Below are 19,763 nucleotides of genomic sequence, written 5' to 3'. Positions count from 1 at the left end.
GTCCTACCAGTTATGGAAGTGAAGATGATTTTCCTTCGGAAAGTCCAAATATAGTGTCAATTATTGTAAGTGACGATAAAGAAGAATTCAACAACCAACAAATAATTTCATCTCTACATTGGTTTGAGGGATAGTTCTACATCTTATTTTATGCTTGCCTTTGTGATTCTTTTCCCCATAAGCTCATTACAACAACAACAAGAATGCTCTTCTCATTTCTCTGATCATTCCTCCTTAAGCATCAATGCTGCACCAACCATTGTACCTACTATAAACCTAAGTCATGTGGTTTAGGTTTATGTTTAAGTTTGGCAGTGATTAGGTTTTGTTCGAATTCATATCTTTGATGAGGTTTGCCATTAGGCTTTTCTTTTTACATTTATATAAGTTTTCCATTAGTTTTTTTTATACATTTTTAAGATATATATATTACAACAACAACAAGAATGCTCTTCTCATTCCTCCTTAAGTATCAATGTCTGCAGCAACCATTGTACCTACTATAAACCTATGTCATGTGGTTTAGGTTCAAGTTTAGGTTTGGCAGTGAGTAGGCTTGGTTAACATTCATATTTTTGATGAGGTTTTCCATTAGGTTTGTATTTATACATTTATATAAGTTTTCCATTAGGTTTGTCTTTATACATTTTTAAGATATATGTGTGTGTGTTATGATGGACATTGAAATTGTAAGAATTAGATTATGAGCTTTAGCTATGACATGAGGTTAAGCTCTTGAGTCATGGAGTCAGCCAATGGTGAATTTTGGTGAACCTTATGACATATCAACAAATTGTTTTAGAACAGAGCATCAATACATATAACTCAAGGATAGGAAAAATCCACCCCCAGGTTAAGCATCAACCATCATTTCTTACATTCATGGTTTTCCTCCAAAGCACAGTCTTGATTACAAACAATAAGTTGGAAGCTTTCATACAACCTAAAGATGAACATGGCAGATTGCAATATGTTGCATTATAGTTTCATATTGTGCATAATCTTAGGGGTTCTCCAAATTTATACTGTACCAAGAACCCTAATCAAGTTATCTTACCAACATATACTGCATTGTGATTCTTTACATTTGGCACTGTGTCAACTGCAACACCAGGTTCGGTATTTTTCCAAGAGTATCAACATGCAAATTGAATAAATCCCTTCATACTTTTCATAAAGAAATAGCAAAAACAACCACATTTACATGAAAATCATGGTTGGTCTTCATGTAATTCTTAGCAAATGTTTTCCATATTAGTAAGCGACTTAGAAATTGATTAATAGTGGGGAGAAACCATTTGATGGTGATAGCCTTTATGGTTGTAATTGTTTCTAGTGCACCGACAACACCCATACAATGCCCAATCATAGACTTGGAACGATAAGCCATATTTAATATCAGAAACATGTTGTGTTTGCAATACCCAATCATCGGCTGGAAAGGTAAGCCATATCTAATTTTAGAAACACACATTGTGTTTGCAATGGAAAGAATGGCACAACTTTTGGAGGATGATAGAAATAATTTATTAAAGGTTGCATGTACTTGTACCAAAGTTTCATTAAATATAGGAAACTAGTTTAAGTAATTCTACACTACTACAATATCTTCCTCAAAACATAGGATCCACTTACCTCCTCTCGTGAAACTCATGTATCTTCCAAACATTTTAGAATACACATTGAAACTCCAAGCCTATCAGGACATGGATTCTCCATGTGATAATCATCACAAGTGATAGCCCCGCAAAGTACTCGACTATTACGGGAGCTCCTCACTTCCTTGCATCTTGAATATTTTCCATAACCTGGTTTGGAGAAAAGACAAACTATGTTTATCAAAATCCCCATGTCCTTATAGTGGGAATTTCCCATAGTCTAAAATGATCTATGGGTATTTAAAAATATCATTTTTATCTAATTCAAACCTAAATGTACCACAAGGAAACATATATGAAATTGATCACAAGGAAATATATTTTGAATAACTTGAGTGTTGTTTCATTAAAAAAGAGCTGAGTAATGCACCTACGTTCATGTCCCTTGAGAATGAAAGCATTCCTGACAATTATATCTCGAATGGCTAAGTAATTCAGGTCAGTCAATATGACATCAATGATCAGGGTACCAGTTCATTATGAATTTGAGGCCAACTGTGATTGCTATTCTGCTCCATATGTTCTACATTTTGCATTGAGCAGTAAAATAGGAGAAATGTCCACAATGGCTAAGTTGAACTTAAGCTCACTATGCCAACACCTTCACCCATGACAAATCCATCATGATCTCTGTTCCATGGCTTTGAAGTTGTATGTGGTTCATCATTCCTATGTGAAAGGGTATTCCAAGCAATAAATCCACCTACACCAGCTGGAAAAATCAAAGCGTTTGTGCCACCAACAAGCATGATATATGCTTCACCTCTGTGAATATGATTTTCAGTTGAATATAGGCAATAATTTGTTGTTGCACATGCTGTTGAAATTGAGTAGGTCGGAGCCATTTCTCCCGTATCAATTGCCAACAATGTAGATCCCATGTTTGTAATGGAATAAGGAACAAAATATGGTTTCATATTCTTGAAGCCCTTCTGTACAAGAGTGTCTATTCCAACATAATATATTGTAAAACCACCCATAACCATCCCCACCAGTACCCCTACAGACATCTTGTCTACATGCGTGAAATAGAACAATCATGTTAGTACAACACAATTTATGTTTATATCTTGACTTCTTTTTAGACATACCATGTAATTAGAGAAGCCAAGTTTATTCCAAAGCTCAAGGTAGGGTGGGAGCTGAGTGGGATGGGTGGATCTCTCCAATGTGCCATCTTTACATAAATGTATTAGAGTTTTCATAAGTTTAAGGTCTATTTAGTGACCATCCACTTCATTTTATCTGATTAGATAAAAATTGAAGACTAATAATTCCACACTTAAGTAAGCAATCATCTCTTAGACTATAATATCTAAACTGAATTCAAATATTTCCCATTTCATATCAAAATTCTCAGTAGTTGACATTTGGGTTGAAATTCATATTAGGTGACCCATGCAATTGTTGGAAATGGTTTATACACACAAGGGATGGCAAAGGTGAGACAAATTAATCCAGAAAGAAATTAGAATCTTCCTAGTGTGAAAGTAGTCTATATGGTTCTTGAAGCTCAATACTAGGCTTCTATAAGTGCAGCAGTATGGAATCTTAACCAAAAAAGAAAAGAAGTCGTATTTGAGATAGTTGGGTACCTTTTAGAGGAGATAACCAAAATACCTACAACCTATTCTGAAAATATCTCTTTGATGCCAATATATTCATTAGATCTATGATATTTGTCAAGGAATTTGCTCAAAAGGTAAAGGTTGTGGTGGACACAAAAAGAGAAAGACTGGATGTTGTCTTGGTTTTCCCTTCAATTCCAGAGGCAACGAGACTAAACAAACTAGGTTCTTTTAGTATGTCTCAGTTGGGCCAATCTAAAACTCATTTCTTTCAAATGATTAAAACAAATAAGAAGTCATCGAACTTTGAGGAAAGCATGCTTAAGCTTGTTAGGACCCTACCCAAGTCCTCAAGTATTTTCCAAGCAACAAGGCTCATGATGCTAGAGCCTGTATCATTAGTTTGCAGTTTTGGTTAGGTGGATCCTTAGAGAATCTTGAAAATTTCTTTAAGATGATTATTGGGTTGTATGTGACCACTCTCAATAAAACACAATTGGAGTTTGTTGATCCAGTTGTCTATTTTAACACAAGAATATGGCACCCTCTGGCTCCTTGCATGTATGATGATGTTAAAGAGTATTTGAATTGGTATGACACCAAAAAGGATGCAAATGAGAAACTCAAAAACCTAAATGCACCAGTCATTAGTATCGCCTTGCAAAGAAGCCACATTATTATTGGTGATGATGGTCATTATGTGGTTGTTGTGATGAAATTGGATGCTAGAGGTGCAAAGGTTGTGCTAATATTTTTAGGTGGATTAGATTTTTCCACCCCTATGGATAATTTCTTGTATTATCCAATAACAAAGAAATATTTTGTAGATGTTGTGGTTTCCTTGACTATGTTTGCACTTGTGGGTGGAACTGCTAGACAAGATCATCCTCGTCATATACAAGCTTTTGTCCAAGCTTTATGTTCCCTAAATTGTGGCCTTCCCACTAGTGTTCTAGACTACATAGGAATGGCTTATCAAAACTTTGGGATTGCATCCAATTTAGGTTGCATGGAAGGTCACTCTTCATCATCTTGATGGTGGTTTGGAGTCAATTTTTTTCTTGGGTTGTGACGCAAGAATGGGTAGGCTTCATTGTTTTTCCTGAACACTGTTTCAACAAGTTCATCAATTAGATAATATGTTAACAATATAATCTATCTAAAATTGTTAACCTTGTTGTGAAACTCATATTATAATTACATCGATGTTAGGATACCAAAACAGGGGTCATGGTACCAAAACAGGGATCATGGTACCATACACATATTTAGGATCAAAGTTTCTCTTGAGCCATTGTAGGGTTCTTTTGAAGTGGCTATAAAATTTTGTTTCTAACTTCTTTATATTTATGTGTAGGGAAGTCCCATGCACTTCATAAGTGTTTTAAACAACTTTGTACAAGGTCTGTCAAGTGGGCTCAGCTAAAGAAAATAACAAAGGTGATCATGTCAAAACGCCATTTCAATTTGTTTTGCATGTTACAACCTGTTTGAGATAATTGAAATTAGGTATAATGACACTCTTCACTCATGCGATATATTATTACTTTCATGTCTACAGGAGGACAAAAACAAACCATATTTGTATTTAGCTTCGCACCTAACAAAGGCAATGTTGGTATTGCATCCTACCTCAATGTATTCTCTTCAATTTTCAGTGTATTACAGGAACTAAATAAATATTGATATAATGTAGAAGGTTTTCCAAATACTTCTGAAGCACTGATTGAAGACACAATTCATGAGAAAGAAGCTAAGTTCAACAACCCAAATCTTAATATTGCTTACAAAATGAATGTGAGAGAGTACCAACAACTCACACCTTATGCTAAGGCTTTGGAAGAAAACTGGGGTAAGCCTCCAAGGAACCTTCATTCTAATGGGGATAACCTTCTTGTATATGGAAAACAATTTGGAAATATTTTCATTGGAGTGCAACCAACTTTTAGATATGAAGGTGATCTAATGAGGCTTATTTTCACAAAATCAGAAAGTCCACACAATGGATTTGCTGCTTATTACCCAGTTTTGGATAAAATATTTAAGGCTGATGATGTCTTGCATTTTGGAACTCATGGATCCCTGGAATTTATTATTGGCAAGCAAGTGGGTATGAGTGATGTTTGTTACCCATACAGTTTTGTTACCTATATGGATATGAAGAGGGTTCTTTTCCATTTTGCGTGTGCACTATTTTTAGAAGATCAAAGGAATTTGGCGGTGGGGTCTTTTCACTTGTAGCTACAGTCATGAGTGATCTTATTCACAAAGATCCAACTTGTTATTTTGTTCTAGATGTTGTTGGTCTACCTAATACTTTTTTCGATGCCATCATGGTTGGTGTTCTCCCTTTTGTAGATGCAGTAATTTGTATACCACAATGCTTGGATGCTTTGTGCCTTAATAACCTTTTTCTCCAAGCTATTAATGATCGTGGTGCTCTAAGATGTTTTGTGAATTTTTTTACATAAAAAACGTACTTACTGGCTTTGGCAGGTGATACTCCTGGGTCCTTATCATTTGCCTTGGGTGAGATGATGCGACATTATGCTTCTTTTAGGGGCACTGGGGTGGCTGTATTGATTGAAATCTTAAATACTATTACAAAACTTGGATTTGGTGATGTAGTGTCTTCCTTGCTGCAAGAATCTGCCAGCTCTTCTGTGTATGTTCCCATGGAGACTAATTTAGAATAGAAAATAGTTAGTTCAATGGATGGAGACGAATCATAGAGAGAAACATATGAGCTGGGGGGATGATACTTTCACTAAAAATGTCTTCAAACATAGAATCCTTTTCCCAGATTGTATACGCAATGCTACATGTCTCTTAGAGAATATTTTGCATAACACAGATACATATGTGGGATTTTGCCAAGAAAAATGGTATATAGGACATGTTGCAACTGTTTGGTTTACCCCTATTACCATTATCATTTGCAAGTGGCTAGAATATTATTGTTGCATTTAAGAAATTTTCACCACAACACTCATCTCCTCTCATAAGGGTTGTTTGTACTACTCTAAGAGAACACATGAAATCTGAAATTGAATTCATGGATTTGTTGGTTGGAACAAAGCTAGCAGATATTGAGGTAGAACAATGCATGATAATTTTGAGAAGTCTTTCAATTCTATATGGTGTTTTATCCTTTTCAACACATCTACTGAAAAACACAACAACAATGATTCCTGAAATTGGTTTTGGGGATGCATATACTAAAGGATGTAGGGAAGGTGTACAAAGAAATAGTTTGGCGGATATATCTTGTTAGTGATTCAAAAGTAGATGCGAAGAAAGAGGTTGAACAAGGACCTGCAACTAGAAATTTGGCACCAAATGCAGCAGGTATATAAGCTGGCAATGACACTAACATAGTTTCAGTTGTTCGGTAAATGAACCCAGTTTCTGTGAGGAATGGACCTGCTTCTCATTGGTCCATTGAACTTGAATATCTTTTTGTTATACAAATAATACTTCATCTCCATAGAAGAAGTGACCATGGTATTGAAGGGATTTCAAGAATGCGCCTTGGTAAGCTTGGGCGACATGTAGATGCATTAGAGGTTGACATCTCAAGCCTAGGAAATTAAAAGGAAGTCACATGATCCCCTAGAATTTGAGGCTATGAATAAGGTCGTTTCTACAATGGAATATTTCTATGTGAATCTTGTGAAGGTTTTTGTAGTGCCCAATCAACATCGTGATGATAGAGGATTGATTAGTGCAGCATCCAAGCGGTTTCTTTTGCCAAAAATAATGATAGTCTTGATGTGGATGAGAACTGTAACTCGTCTAAGTTTGAGTCATCACTTTCTTCAAAGTGTTGCTACTCGGGGAAAGTTGTGGATGACATGACAACAGTTATATATGACAACCGAAAGGAAATGTGCAATACAACAATGGTGAATTGTTTATATGCTCATGGTATAATTAAAAGTATTTTGACTACTTTTGAAGTGACAGGTCATTTACCATGGATAGTACCATTATGTCACAACGAGATATGGAAAAAGAAAATTACTAATGTATTGAAAATGACAAGCTAGATTGTTGTAGTGTTTTCTTCTCAATGATGTATGAAAAGAACCCACTTAAGATTGTGGATGACAAACAATCTCAACAATAGAAATGACTGCTAAACATTGTAGATCTGCAACTATTGATAGAAACAAAACCTGCCAAAATTCTGATCTATGCTGTAATCATAGTTAAACAATGAAAGAAAGAGTAATAACCCCAAAACATCCAATGGAAACCATATATGTAAAGAATAATTTTATAATAACACCTGTGAAGAGAACAGATAAATGTTACCAGTCCCCCTCTATGGGATGGGTTCTTGGCTATCCTCAAACGTCTTCAGCTTCTGTAGAGTCTCTCTCCTCTATAATGCATAAACCCAGCAAAAATATGGTGTGCGACAATGAAAATAATTAGAGTTACAACAATGAGTGCAATAATGAAAATAATCAAAAGTGAATAATGAATGGAAAACCCTCCTATTTATAACAAAATATTGAGTTATCCTCGAATAATGAGCAATAATAAAATATTATTGATCTCATTCTTGGAATTACCACTTGAAATATTTTATTATATTTGTTTAGGAGGGAAAAAGTATTTAAAATTTTATTTAGAAATAATAAATAAATAAATGATTTATTTATTATCTCAAGGAATTAGTTAAGGAATAATAAACAAATAATGATTTATTTAATTATTCCTAAGGGATTTAGTCAAATTTAACAAAGAATAGTAATTAATTAATGATTAATTAGTTATTCTTAGAGAAAAATAAGATAAATAATGATTTATCTGTTTATTTTTCATGATTGGGTCAAATTTAACAAGGAATAATAATAAAACAATGGTTTAATTAATTATTCCTAGAAGAAAATCAAATAAATAGTGATTTATTTAATTATTCTTCATGGGTTTAACTATAAATTACTTAATAAAGGTGGTTTATTAGGTAATTTCTCACAGTGAAAGCAATTTTACTATGGTAAAATTGGCTTTACATGGTGTACTTCGATCCATCTAGTAAATTAGGCTAGATGATCAATTTTTTGGTGATAACATAGATCATGCACCTTTATTATTAGAGACATTATGAAGCTATTGCAGGATTTCATAGTACCTTGTGAATTCTTCTTTGCTATTAACTATGCCCTTTGCATCACAACTGTTACTGCAACCAATTGTTGGAGGCTCTATCATTGTTCCAAACTTGGAATCCAGAGGTTTTGGTCCGCACCCTACAGGCTCAGGTTCTAAATGATGTTTTATCTATCTGGAGCAATCCAATGTTTTGTCACCACAATCCATCTTTGATTACCTATATTGTTTCCATTATTACCTATGCACTAGTAGAAAATGAGAAATTAGTGACTAGGTGACTAAAAACGTTAGTCACCACAACTTTTCCAAGTGAAATACTACTAAAAATGAGCAATCTTAAGTAACCAACTAAATACGATTATCATAAACGACTAATTTAGTCCCGGGTTAAAATATATGACTAGCTAGTATATATGACATGAATGACTAATTTAGTCTAGGAACGCAAGTACAACTACCTAACAAGTACTACAATAATATGAATTAGTCGTTTATCTTAGTCATTTTAATTTTGTCACTTTAGAAATCTAAAATTACAAGTGATAAGGGATTCAAAGGCTATTATAAATTGGTTGAGAGGTTATACTTAAACACTTCTTTATTGGATCAGTGGATTATTAAAGTTATGTAGCTGACTAGAATCTCCAGGGTTATATCCTTTGATCACATTGACAAGGAATTAAATTCAAGGTTGATAGATTATCCAAAATGGGAGTGGTCTTATAACTGAGTCAAATACATTATGAAGAATACCTATAAGGAGAAGTGTTGGTTAATTAGTAGATGACACATTTCCTTTAGTTGAAACTTAACTTTTCATGAATATCTACATTTTTTATTATAAGGGTCATATCCATTGAACTTAGGATACTAGTTTGTAACTTGATTATCAAGTTGTTTATCTAGTTTGAATGTACCTTATGAACATAATAGTATTAAACTCTTATGAAATTGTTTTGAATCCTATGGGGATTTTGATATTTCTCGAACATGACAAGTTGCACATATTAAAATATCATGTCATACATGTGAAGCATATTTAGTATATGTTAGATGGTGTAAATTACTCTGCATTAATATTAATACAAAAATGGTTTTTTTCTTATTGGAATTTTTTTATGGAAGAGGTTTGATGACACCTTGTCTTGCCTATCTAGGACACTAGGTGTAGGAAGAGTTTGCTTTAGCTACCACATTTATCTTGATATGTATGATCCATGTGTATATGATATTTCCATTGTGTATTATTTTTATTGTTACCGCTTAATCATTCTATTTTAACTCTTTATGCTTTGGCTATAAGTTCTAAGTTGAGTTGTTCCATGGTGTTTCATAATTTTACTCCCAAAAATGTGTCATATTGATAGTTTGGGTATATATTTGGTAATTTGAGTAAGTGATACACATACATGTTATTGTACCCCTTATTTTTCACCAAAAAATTCCTACTCTACCTTGAATTTTTGGCAGGAATGAAATCTTGTTTACTAAGCTTGATAAACTTAAAAAATACATGTTACATTGGTTAACATTCTTGAAAACGAAACTGTACTTCATCTACAAAAAAAAGCTAGGATGGAGGAAAATAATACATGACGCAGACATTTGTTAGAGTGAGAGAGCCATTGTCATAAGGTGAAGAAGAGTATGCTCACAAACGTCATTGGAATTTGTGAAAATCATGGAGAAGAAATACATTCAAGAGGAAAATTGATCTCGAAATCACCCAAAATAAACATAAAAAATGGTCAGGGAAGTATCTGAGAGTTGTGTTGACATCATGATAATGGAGATGGTAGTTGCTTACTATGGAAGATTCTATGCCAACAAACAAGAGATTTATACCATGCAGATCAAAGAAATTAGATATCAAGTTGGCCTCCAACTTGCTGAATGGTAAGAATTTTCAATCGTCAACCCCAAAATAATCTTGTTTTCATGCACTGTTGGCTTTCTCGATGATCTATTTTTGTATGATTAGTTTTTCTATGCTAATAACAATTACATATTTATAAACATGTGCTTTCTTCTTTCTTTTTGTGCTGAGGTTTCCTTAGTTGTCGGTGCTTAAAAATAGGTAAATTTCCTTAAGTTAAATAAGACATTCATGAGAAAAATAGCTTCAAAAAATAATAATGAACAACAAACATGTACAATGTAGCAAACCATCAAAGAGACACATTAACATAATGTTTTGATGAAGGAGTTCACCCCTCTTGGGCTACATCTCCTTGGTCCAACTTCCATGGCTTGGGCCTCTGTATTAGCTCAATGTGGCAAAAATGATGTTTACAAAGCTCTATGGCTCCTGATACTTGCACCAATGTGTTCAGAAGGTCCAAATCAGCCAAGAACACTTCTTTTTGAGCTCAATTGGGCAAACATTTCTCAAGATATGCTGCATTCAATTTTTCCCTAGGAAACCTCGCTAAATTTGGAGAGACTCCAGTTAAGTCCGCCAAAACTGGTAGTTCCACCGAATTTGGCGCTCCGCCGAAATCGCCGAAAACTTAAACTCCAATTAATTAATACAAAACCTGTTTAATTAATCTTTAAACGTGATTAAGGGCGTGCTTGGCGCTGGCCCCAACCCCTGGTTTGGGCGCATGGTTGCATGGGGTGGGGGCTAGCCCGCAGGGCTGGCTCCCTTCCTTCCCCAGCCATCGGACATTACTGTAGCATTAAACACAAGTTTGTGGCAATGCTTTTCAAATCCCCGCCGGTGGTCTGTTGGTATGTCATGGAGTTCGGGTGGGGAGGTCACAGGTTCAAACCCACCTCCGACCATCCCATATATGTCTTACCAGACGAATTAATACATTGCACCATTGGACTTTGTACTATGCGGATTTGACCATATCAAATGACATTTAAATATGCGCATTCCGTTGGTATGGCATGGAGTTCGGGTGGGGGAGGTCACGGGTTCAAACCCGCCTTCGCCCATCCCATATATGTTTTACCATACGAATTAATACATTGTGCCATCAGACTTTGTACTACGCGGATTTGACCATATCAAATGACATTTAAATATGTGCCTTTGTTATATGGTTCGAAACTATGGTTTATTTATATATATGCGGATTTAATATAATGTTTATATATCTATATATATATATATATATATCTATATATATATATATATATATATATATATCTATATATATATATATATATATATATATAATTATTATTTATATTATATAGTTTTTTTTAACTATATATATATATATATATATAGTTAAAAAAACTATATAATATAAATAATAATTATATATATAATATATAATAATATTAAAATAAAAAAAAATTCAAATTCCACCTTGGAGGCAACTAGGCAATTTCACCTTCACATAACCAAACTAAAGAATCCAGAGGTGAAACTTGTCACAGCCCCATTGGGCGAAAACTGAAGAAGATTCCCCTTGTTGACTGGACTGCTGACTGGACTACCATGTCATCATTCTATCCCATTCTGCAATTTTTTAGCTGTTTCGGAAAACGAACAACAAGCCTTTTCTCCTTCATTCAGACTTTGTTTTCAGTGAAACAAATTGCGTTGAAATTGTCTTGATGAGACGGACGACATCATATAGTTATCGAGCCAATTTGAGAACTTTGATGTTTGGGCTAAATACTGAGCACCTGATCATTCCTCCCCACTAGAAGCCTTTTGGACCCCAAAAGATACTATTATCTGACAAGTAGATGAGGGTACAACCCCCTCACATTTCCAATCTCGATCCAATTGACTTTTGACGAATTTGTTTCCTTGAGCTCGTCTCTAAGGAAATCAACATTCACTTGCCTTGAGGACCTTGTTCTTCTGTCATGGATGGCGTCTTGTTGAAACTGATTCAGAAATTCTGTAGGAATGCATTTAGAATGTGAAATATGAACATTCTCTCCTTGTTCAACAACTTGAAGCCTCTTTTTGCAAAACTGACACCAGCTTGCACCGTTGACTTGAACCCTGTGATTGACATAATACCTGTACTTATCTTTGCCCTTTTCAAGCTGATCTTGCACTGTTTGTTGCACCATTTTCAGTCGTTCATAGAAACTTATGGTTCTGTCTATGTCGATATCGAAAGTAACATCCTTCTTACCAAGACGACATAACAAAATATAATTCAAATGGATGACAAATTTCACTAGTTTTTCTTGACTCAAGCCCAATTGTACATCTTGAAAGTATGAAATTTTTTGAACATAAATTTCATGTAAAACATAATGACACCTGAATACAACAGTTACATAACCAATAGGCCTAAAAGGCATAACAATAAACTTGCTGCTTATACCTCTTTTGTACCTTCAAACCAAGTGAAATTTTTGACAAGTATCCATCCAATGAAAGTGCATGGATCGCTGCAACTTAATTTTTACACCATGGAAATATTTCGAATGAAATAAGATGGTGAAGTTTCTTGCATAAACCTAAAACTTAAATGAACCTTTCAAGTTTGAAAGAGCATAAAAAAATTTGAACTGATCTTTTGGTTTAAAGCAACACATGCCTCTTGCTGTTTGCCTCCCCGCTGGAAGAATTTGCACACTCATGACAATGCATGCCAAGGAGCTTCGAAAGAAGAAATGTTAACAACAACTTTCCTCCAACATTGGGTTGCTCCCAACAAACCTGTTATCAAAATGATGATCTTGGGCGTTGACCAATCAACAATGGAATCCAACTTAGAGAGGCTTGCCTTCAACTTACCTCCTCCAATATCATGGACCAAATGCATCAAAGAAGTGAAACCCAAATTGTACTTTGATATCTTCAAAACATCAAACAATTTTCCTTCATAGATGACATGTGCATAAGAAAACTTTCTAAACATGTTTATGTCACCCAAGATGACAATTTATTCAAGAAATGACTCTTTTTTTCCATAATTCAAATACATGTATGCAATAGAATTGCTACAAAGAACACACAACATTAAAAGCCATAAAAACCATTCTTGTTTTCTGTTATGTATATTCTTGCACTGACCTCTTCTTACAATTTTTCTTTGGTGAAAACTACTCCTTTTGTCCTCTTTCTTGAAATACTTACCATTCCTCTTTGGCACCATAACCATAGGTGCACAACATGGCATAAGGGATAATTAAATGAGGCCATTGTTCAACAAACTTTTTCATTGCATTGGTGTCTCTACACTTTGCAATTTCGTCAACCCTTGCATTCTAACATCACAAAGAGAAACCTCTTGCAACAAAGATATTTCATGTGAAGTTTCTTTCTCCTTGAAGGATGATTATTTCACAACCTGAAATACTTCATCACTCAGATGAACTGAACCAACCAAATCAGAATTGAAACTTTCATTACATGCAACAATATTTTCATAAACAATATCATCATTTGGCTTGAACATGAGAAGTACTAAACTTTTACTTGAATTCACTAGTATTTTTGCCTCCCCTGCATTAACCAAAGAAATGTTTAGCTTTTTTGAATGGGTTCTCACTATGTACTCAACACCATCCTTGAACAAGTGATACTTGTTTTCATGGCAGTAAAAGGCTGCTTTCTGGTCATACAAATATGGACTACCCAACACTACACCTGAAATATCAAGTGGTACCACATCTAACTCTACTTCATCAACAAAATTTGCAGTGATTGCAAACTTAAACAAACATTTTCTTGTAACCTATAAAATGGTGTCTCTTGGTATCCATCCCAAAGGGTATGGTTTATGATGAGGTACAATTTCAAGATTCATTCTGTTGACTAAGTCTTCAGAGATTAGATTCGCTTGTGACCCACTATCGAAGAGTGTCAATCTTGGTGTGTTTAGATATGACCCTACCATGAAATAACTCAATTTGTCTCTTTTCATCTGGAGTAGTAGTAGTGTTACATTTTTGTGAACTAGTGCTTGCAATATATTGTTTTCCTTTGATTCCCATGACAATGATTTTGTTTTCATCACCTGATTCAGAACCTAAATCTTCTTGAGTGATAACAGTGGTTTTCTGTTTCCCTTTATTGTTGAACTTATTTGGTCTCATTTTTGGATGCAATTTCCAACATTTATCCTCATTATGTCCCTATTTTGAACAATGTTTACAGATAACTTTCTCCCCTTCTTTCTTCACACTTGCATTTTTCTTTCCCTTCCATTTTCCTCCTTTCTCTTTCTCCTTACCCTTAGGTGGCTTTTTATTACTACTCTCTTCATAAGTGTTCTTTCCTTTAGATTCAAGATGCGTGGCTTGCACACATAATTCATCTAAATTTTTTGGATTAAAAATAAGAATAGTATGTTTTAGATAGGAATGTAAACCCCCAATATATTTCAGCAGTGTATCTTGAGAATTCAAATTCACTCCTAATAACAAAGCCCTTTTTCTAAACTCCTATGTATAATCTTGGACTGTTTGGCCTTTAAGCTGCCTAAAATTCTGCCAACTCATAATGGATTTTTGCATATAGGCTAAAGGATAAAACTGTCTTTTAATTGCAGAAACAAATTCAACCCAAGTAATGGATATCTTACCATGGATTCTCATTTCCTCTTGAGTCTTTGCTTCCCACCAAACTAGTGCAGCTCCTTCTAGCCTTAGTGAAGCCAACTGGATCTTTATGTCGTCTTCTTGAAGGTTCTGAATTCTACAGTATACCTCCAACTGTCGAATCCAATTGTCCAACTTTTCTACATTCACTTCTCCATTGTACATGGGAAGTTTGAATTTTATGTCCAATTTCAGTAATGGAGTTTTTCGTTTTGGGGTTTTAGAATGAGTATGGGAAGTTTCAGTGGTGGTAGTGGAAGATGATGTTGTGTGAGATGATGGAGATGATGAGGAAGATGATGAGGATGGTGGAGATGGAGGTGGCTTTCCACCATTCCCTTTGGAATCCTTCTTCTCATATTTTTTGTCCTCTGAGCTTCCTTCTCCATGTGGAGGTTTAGAACTCTCTCCAACCATTCTGGTGTTCCTCTCTTCATAGAGGACTTTAACCATCTCAGTCAAAGTATAGAAAGCTTTCTTGAATTCTTCCTCTTCTGAAGAGGGACCTTTAGGCTCTCTTTCTCCAGACATAATGGCTATGGATTCAGGCTCAGAAATTTGTACTGATTGTACCTCTTCAATCTCAATTGAAGGCAAAACTTGAGGAGTTTCAAGTGCAGCTAGAATTAGATATTTAGGTGGTGGAGATTGTGGCCTTGTGGTTCTCCTTCTTCTGGGAATTACCTCAAGAGTTGCAACCAAAAGCTTCCCTTCTCCTTTTTGCAACTTTAACCTTGTAAGCATCACAATTTTGTAACCATTAAAATCCTAATTGCACAAACTCAAGCAATAAAAAAATTCAACCTTTGCTCCAATACTAACTTGATCTGTTTTTGTATGATTAGTTTTGTTGTGCTAATAACAATTACAGATTTATAAACATGTGCTTGCTTCCTGTTTTTTTTGCTGAGGTTTCCTTAGTTGTTGGTGCTTAAAAACAGGTAAATTTCCTTAAGTTAAACAAGACATTCATGAGCAAAATAGCTTAAAAAACTAATAATGAACAACAAACATGTACAATGTAGAAAACCATCAAAGAGACACATTAGCATAGTGTTTTGATGAAGGAGTTCACCCCTCCTGGGCTACATATCCTTGGTCCAGCGTCCATGGCTTAGGCCTCTGTATTAGCTCAATGTAGAAAAAATGTTATTTACAAAGATCTATGCCTCCTTATACCTACACCAATGTGTTTAGAAGGTCCAAATTAGCCAAGAACACTTCTTTCTGAGCTCAATTTGGTCGAAAATTGCTTAAGATATGTTGCATTCAATTTTTCCCTAGGAAACCCCGCTAAATTTAGAGAGACTCCTGTTAAATCCACCAAAACTGGCAGTTCCGCCGAAATCATCACCAACTTAAAATCCAATTAATTAATACAAAACCTATTTAATTAATCTTTAAATGCAATTAAGGGCGCGCTTAGCACTGGTCCCAGCCCCTGGTTCGGGCGCATGGTCGCATGGGGTGGGGGCTAGCCCGCAGGGATAGCTCCCCTCCTTCTCCCGTTGTCGGACATTACTGCAGCATTAAATACAAGTTCGTGGCAATGCTTTTAAAATCCCTCCCGATGGTCCGTTGGTATGGCATGGAGTTCGGGTGGGGGAGGTCACGGGTTCAAATCCTCCTCTGCCCATCCCATATATGTTTTACCATACGGATTAATACATTCCGCCGTCAGACTTTGTACTATGCGGATTTGACCATATCAAATGACATTTAAATATGCACCTTTGTTATATGGTTCCAAACTATGGTTTATTTATATATATGCAAATTTAATATATATATATATATATAGTTAAAAAAACTATATAATATAAATAATAATTATATATATAATATATAATATATAATAATATTAAAATAAAAATAAATTCACATTCCACCTTGGAGCCAACTAGGCAATTTCACCTTCACACAACCAAACTAGCGAATCCGGAGGTGACACTTGTCACAATTCCATTAGGCGAAAACTGAAGAAGATTCCCCTTGCTCACTGGACTGTTGATTGGACTTCCATGTCATCATTCTGAAATTTTTTTAGTTGTTTAGGAAAACGAACAACAGGCCTTTTCTCCTTCATCCGAACTCTATTTTCGGTGAAACAAATTGTGTTGCGATTGTCTTGATGAGACAGACGCAGTCGTATAGTTTTAGAGCCAATCTGAGAACTTTGATTTTTGAGCTAAATACTGAGCACCTGATCACTCGAGGGGTATAATAGTGTCTAAATCTTATATTCACTTTTTTTATATCCATCAAACTTATTTGTGATTTGGGTTATGTTCTGTCCATTTTAATTGAAATCATTTTGCTGCTAAATTGGAAGAATTATGTGCCCTTTAAAGTGGGTGTTCAAGACGAACATTCTCTTTTTTGGGATTTCTTATACAAAATTTCAATTATTTGGAGTTTCATTTTGCATTTAGCGGGAGAATTACATACAACAAAATATAAGGCATTGAGTTGGAGAAATATTTTTTTGGCTTGTACAGTATCTTGATAGGTGATAGCCATAATCCCTAATAATTGATACTTTGAATTTTAGTAATAAGCTTATAATTAAGAAGGCATTACATAGATAAAAAAACAAGGAAGGGTAAACCACAAAGCATACAGACACCAGAATGGAATTCAGGAAATAAGATCGCCTGCATAAGAAATTTAGAGGGAAAAAGGAAAATGATACTATGAGAGGACATATATAGATTGTTTGAGTAAAGAGATTAAATCCAGAATGAAACTCACAATCTCTATCGTGCCCGATGGGACATCGTCTACCCGTTAAATAGAATGCCTTGCTTGCTTTCACTAGAATCTCGCTGATCATAGATATACGAATTTTGAGAGATACATTTTTTGATTTGTGATTTTGATGATCTGGGGAAATCCATAGCCGCCAGAAACCCCTTAAACCGTGGTTAAGGATCAATGAAATTGCAACTTCGATTTGGGGGGATTGCAACTTCAGATTTGCGGTCAAGAATATGTGGGAAGAATCATGTGAAAGGATAAATAAATGGCCGGGAAGTAAGGAATTTTAGATAATTATTAGTCCATGCATCTCTATGGAGCTTTCCTCTTTTCCATACACTTTTTTAATAATAGGATAATGACTTAGTCACATGCATGTTGACCATTAATTACTAAAATATTTGTGAATGAATGTTCTATGTCAAGGATTCATGCATGGTTCCAGGTGGATATTGTTGGCCTCCCACCTATTCCTCTTGGACCCCCACCATTGTTTCTTTTGGTTTTTTAGTTTCCTTATTTGTAGCACAATTTACATTTTTTGGCAGTTTTTCGGGTTGTGAACTTCCGGAGCCGTTTTGAGGCCCTAAACGATGTTTTTTGGGAAAACTGATGGTAAATCGACCATGTTGGTAATTCAAAGGTTTTATTCCTTGGATAGATCTTTCTAATGAGGTATTGTGCGCGCCAAACGAAGATCATATGCCAAAGTTACGACCCCAGGAAGTTGATGTACCAATTTACCCCAAACGGGGCCCATAGTTTGGCGCTTCATCTCCTAGGGTTAGGTTTTTGGATGTATAGGGTTTTCCATTGTTTCTCAATAATAAATAGGCCTTTGAGCCTCATTGTAACATAGTTTAGAGGCATGTAGCCGCCACATCTCTTCTCAGAGATAAGCTACCATCGCCCGAGCTAGTCTTATTTCCATTATGTTTGTAAGCATATTTTAGTATTTGATATGAATGAAATGAAGTATTATTTCTAATGCATCTTTGTATTTATGGTTATATCTATAATTTGTTGCGTTGTTGTTTAAATCTGAATCATGCACGTTCTCATGAAAGTTTTAGTTCGAGATCCTAACCAATCCGTTTATGTTTTTCAGCAAGCAACTCCAATAATTTCTTCCTTTATTCATAACAAGGAATTATCACCTCACGATTAATTTAAAATAGTCTGATTTTTCTATTTTTTTCATTTTGTGTACAACAATAATGTCAAAGCACAGGCCACATCTTTATTCCAACACTTCCATTCACAGAATACTTAAAATTCCTTCATAAACTGATGAATATTTCTAACACATGCAAATAGATTTTGCTCCCACCAGAAACTAACAAGTCTGATTTTAAAGGCCAATAAAAATTGCCATCTGAATCTCTCCAGAATCTATAAACAATACATAGTTAGAAAACATACAACGAAATATGTAGATCACTGTCAGAAATCTATGTTATTGGTATTCCATTACAGTTGAATAAAATCTACCATAGGAAAATTTGCTAGACAAAATTTTCTGTGGAATAAATAAAATTTAAAACTCTCTACAAATCTGTACCCTCTCCCATCTCTTATAATCTGAGATGAGTTTCCTAGGGTTGCAAAAATATATCTGCATACAAAATAAGGTAAAACTGTTGATGGCTGTAGCATCAGACAAGAACTTACGTACAAGACTAAGTGTCTAAACGCGTGGAATTTGTCCAAAGCCTTCAACCTTAGCAAATTCACTTTAATTGAAGGATTAATTAAAGTGAAGTGTTTTTTTGTTATAAAAAGTGAGTTCAATCTAATGAAATGCAAATGTTTTTGCATTATTAAATTTGATGAATTTAACCATTTGGCATTGACAAGTGAGGTGAGATTTAATTTCAATTGTCAATCAATTTCAAGGTTAGGTTTATGGATTCAATAAATAAATTAATATTATAAAAGAAATATTAGCTGAAGAAGAAAGAACAAATTAGAGACATTGATTGATTGAGTTACAAAGGACATTGTTTCAAGAACATATCAAGGGTGATAAAGGATCTTCAACTAATGTTCATGGCAAGGGAGGAAAGGAAATAAGGTAGCAGTGAGGATAATCCCAACAACAGAAAAATAGGTGGAGGTTGTGCAT

General features: G+C 34.8%; 2 pseudogenes; one reads left to right on the top strand and one right to left on the bottom strand.

The window, feature by feature from the left end:
- Positions 1–1,599: 1,599 nt before the first annotated feature.
- LOC149263380 (3-oxoacyl-[acyl-carrier-protein] synthase I, chloroplastic pseudogene) lies at positions 1,600–2,752 on the bottom strand (annotated as a pseudogene).
- A 74-nt stretch (positions 2,753–2,826) lies between these two features.
- LOC149263379 (magnesium-chelatase subunit ChlH, chloroplastic-like) lies at positions 2,827–5,922 on the top strand (annotated as a pseudogene).
- The last annotated feature ends 13,841 nt before the right edge of the window (positions 5,923–19,763 follow it).

The sequence above is a fragment of the Pinus tabuliformis genome, chromosome 6, assembly GCF_031772625.1.
Source record: "Pinus tabuliformis cultivar Carrire ecotype Pingquan chromosome 6, CPIR1, whole genome shotgun sequence".
Taxonomy (NCBI): domain Eukaryota; kingdom Viridiplantae; phylum Streptophyta; class Pinopsida; order Pinales; family Pinaceae; genus Pinus; species Pinus tabuliformis.
Note: the sequence above shows the minus strand (reverse complement) of the source record. Positions and strands in the feature narration are given on the sequence as shown.